General features: G+C 39.2%; 1 pseudogene; it reads left to right on the forward strand.

Annotated features, from left to right (window-relative positions):
- Positions 1-3843: 3843 nt before the first annotated feature.
- On the forward strand, positions 3844-3991 carry LOC142146876 (U2 spliceosomal RNA; annotated as a pseudogene).
- Positions 3992-4280: the final 289 nt, after the last annotated feature.

The raw sequence follows: 4280 nt of genomic DNA on the forward strand, positions 1-4280 counted from the left end.
ACCCACAAAAGCATTTCTCTGCAAGTAAGTCAAACCTGAAATTGATCATTCAATTCCTCCTAACCCAGTTTCTTCAAAAAACACATTTTTTAAGTATATTTGAACACGAATCAGTGTGTAATTTACTTTGCTCACGTCAATTAAACTTTCGTTTGAAGTCTTTGGCACGGAATAGTCACCTTCCTTGTTTGTGGCAGGTCTCTATCCATATTATATACACATCATTCCATTATCTTTTATTAACAACCACTGAAATGTTTTAAACCAGTGACTATTTACTTCTGATGTTTACAGAAACATTTTTCATACAAAACAGACTGTGATTTATAAGATGGACCAGCTTCATCTGCAATATCCTTGTTGAAAATCTCTATCTCTATTGTTGTGTTCATACTTTCATTTTTCTTAAAGAAACTTTGTTTTCTGATTTCATTTAATTTCTTACTCATTATTGGTAACAGATGGCTGAACAACAGATATCATTTTTAACAGTGCCCAAATACTGCCCAAATGTTATTTGAACTCCAATTGTTTTTAAAGTGCTCAGATACTGCACAAATGCTGGCTATACACAGAAGGCCCCCCAATTGTCAAAATGACTATGAAGATCAGATCCTTGAGCCCTGCCTGGCCAGTTGCTACCCAGCCCAGAGGTTCGGGTCTAAAGAGGCAGATGGTTTTCGCTAGGGACCCCAGCAACGGTATGGACTTTGCAGCCTCTGAGTAAGTGCCAAGCGAGACCAGTAGAGAGAACCAAGAGCCTGGGAATAGATGATGATCCAACGGAGACAAGAGAAGGCTCGGTAAGATATTAGCAGATGATATGGGTGCATACTTTAAGTGGTTCAGCGCTAACTAAAGAGAACAGGGTTATCTTAAGATATCTATCACTAGATATGCAAATTCTGTGTATCCCAAGTAGCTTAGCGCTACCTAAACAGACTAATACCATCTAAAAAAATCGATTACCACACGTGCAATCTATGTAATATCATGAATGCCTAGTAATTCAACAATGTACATGAATATCAATGAAATACAATCTTAGTGGCATAAACTGTAGATATTTGTATATAGATGCACTATGATAGGACACCTCGAGCTATAGTCTGTCAGTGCTAGTGGGCATGTATGTGTGAATTAGACTAAATTATATGCCTGGCAGTCTGGTAATATAATATATGAGTGGCGCTGCCTGAATAGATCAGCAGTATCTAACACTCAACATTATACATGCATAGTAGAACTATCAGTTACCAGTGAAAGCAGGCACATATGCACAATACAGTTATATGATTGGCAATTTGGGAACACAGTATATAAGACTACAGGCTCAGGAATGGTTTAATATAAACAGGTATAGCCTTGTCTTTCTTGCATATTAAGATACACTCTATAAAGAAGACTCCAGTGGATTAATATTGTGGAGGAACAGATTAGGCATTACTGCCATCTGTAGTTCACATAATGCTATTTATTTACCTAGCCTTATGCGATGTGATATATTGTCACAATGGAGATACCGTGTAACTGTCTAGTATCCAACTTGCTGAATATGGACAAATAATAGCACTAAAATTCTACTGTACCTATATCCACAATAGATCTCCTATCAGTATACTCTCCAATTAGGATTGCTATATAGAATTAGATCGGCTCCACCACAGGGTCAACTAAAACTTTTAACTTCTAATATCTATTCTTCAACACTATCTATTTTTTAATATTTCGCTTTTTAATTGGTGGTATACCTATACATATTATTTTTAATGCATACCAATAAAAATTTAATGTATTAATGTATCAATTATTGTACCTGGAGTGCTAATTAAGGTCATTTTCTTGCCCTCTTCTTTCAATTTATACATGGTATGGAAACCACTGTGGATAGCTGCAGAGTAACTGGAGTTAAGGAGCGATAGTCTGTGGCATACATAGAGACCACTTAGGATAGCTGCAGAATCGCTGAAGATGAGAAGTGTTAGTCAGATATAGAGACCACTGTGAATTGATGCAATTGCTGGAGACAGGAGCATTAGTCTGCTGCTGATATAGAGACCACTGTGGATAGCTGCAGAGTTGTTGGAAATAGGATCAATAGTCTGTGGCAGATATTGAGACCACTGTGGATAGTTGCAGAGTTTCTGGAGACAGGAGTGATAATCTGTGGTTCTACGAGCAGGAAAGCAGAAGGAGCCACGTCTGAGCGCTGGGGAGAGCGGACTCAAAAAACAGTCACCTTACCTTAGGTGCTTTAAATATCCTGTGGGATAAATAGTCTCCCAATGAATGGGAGGAGGAGGTGATAAGAGTTGGGTCTGATAAAAGCCAACAGGAGGCTCCGAGAGCACGGACAGGTAAGTGCACCGGACCCTGGGCATTGGTCCGCGGGTCAGATGAGTGACACCAAGTAAAAACCACTATCTTCACAGTTCACCAGCAAGGGGATTCCGGGCAACTGTGCCTTTCCTTTTATGCAAGGGCCCTCCCCTTCTCCCCTGAAGTTTTACATCCCTGTGGCGATACCAAAATCAGTGAATTATCCCTGCAAAAACCCAGCATCCAGCACTCACTGTGCTGAGCCCTGCCCACCGATACTTGCTGTTATGCAGCCGAAAGTCATACTGCATTGTGATGCACCTTTCAGCTAAATCACAATGAGTTCCAAGCAGCAGGGATCACTGCCTTTTGGTTCATCACAGCGAGTGCCCGGACAGCAAGGTATTTTTGCTGGACAGAGCGTCCGTAAATTAAAGTGAGGGGAGAACACTGGTAATTTTAGAACATAAGTTACAAAAAGGTGGACCCACGCTACAAAATAAAATGGTTTGAGAATAATATATAAATAGTTCTATTTTATTCTCAGTCTTATAATTCATGTTTGACACATTGTAGAGTGAGAGAAGCGAAAGTAGTAAAAGGTCATTTTAGAAAAGAAGATACATCAAGGTGGGCCTCACCCATTAGTGAAAAGGTTTGAGAAAAGAAATGGGATTAGTTTATTCTCAACGTTAGACATCATGTGTGACACATTGGAGGGGGAGAGCAGTGGGAGTCATAAATTGTAATTTTTGAATATATAGTGGGCAAAGACCATAATGTAAAATAGTGCAAGATAGAATTATCAGTGATAATATGTTGTGTATATATAAAAGGACATGCTTAGTTTAACAAACCAAGGGCTTCAACAACAGGGAATGCAACTTTTGTGACTGAAGTGCTTTATTTGTTTGAGCCCCCACAAAAGCAAAAACAAATGTTGTTAATAATTTATTAATATTTTACTAATTTTCCTGAAGCGAAAATAGTACAAACTTTAGTTGGAAAGCCAAAGGAACTTATTACAGAAATCCTAGAACTAGGACTTTCTAAAGTGTTTCCCAACATCACAATTGCTTTTCCTCAGTTTGCCAGCGTCCGTTGCTTCTGGTGAACGAACATTCAGGTGCTGAAGAACATAAATATCTATAATTGCACAACTATGGGGCAAGAGCGATTGACTGGGCTGGCTATGCTCAATAAAAATTGTGCTGTGGCATGAAAGTTGGATTCTTTAAATTGATTGCTGCATTTGTAGAAAAAAAAAATCTAGAAAAGCACTTCTAATTTGAAATCTTCAGTATATTAATATATGTATAAAGTATATTATTTGTAAATATTAATAATATTAAACATTAAAACCAACTTAAAATACATTTTAAACATATTTTGAAAGGGGTTTTTTGTAAGAAAGAGGGGGTGGGGAGGCTCTTAATTTGGGTTTTCACATGCATCTATCAACCTCTGAAAGGGCCTGGGTGGCAGTATAGATCGTTTCTTTTAAGCCTGACCATAATAACCTTACACGCTTCTCTGCATTTTGGCTAAGATCAAGTGTAGTATCTGTTCTCATCAGGACATGCTGCACTGGTTCTCTGGCCGAAAGTAGTGTTGAAAACTCGGAACAAGATGTGCCTCCCGGGCGGCAACCCAGGGGTGCCAGAAAGTCACTATCGCTACACTGGCACATGATTTTAAAGCACATCTTACCATTTTCATTTACACTACCTTATGCCATGGCATTCTGGGCGCACTCCCCATACTACCCTATTTATTTTCACTTGTTTGTCACTTTCACTTTGATGTTTTTTTCCAAGGATCTATGGTGTGCTGTAGACCCTTCTGGGCTCTGTAATTCCCAGATGATCTACAGGGGCGGTGTGGCCCTGAGGTTCCCACCCCCCTGAAAATCTATGATGGCCTCTCTTCCAGAGTATAGGCAAGTTTCCGAGCCCTGGTTG

The sequence above is a fragment of the Mixophyes fleayi genome, chromosome 3 (assembly GCF_038048845.1).
Source record: "Mixophyes fleayi isolate aMixFle1 chromosome 3, aMixFle1.hap1, whole genome shotgun sequence".
NCBI lineage: Eukaryota > Metazoa > Chordata > Amphibia > Anura > Limnodynastidae > Mixophyes > Mixophyes fleayi.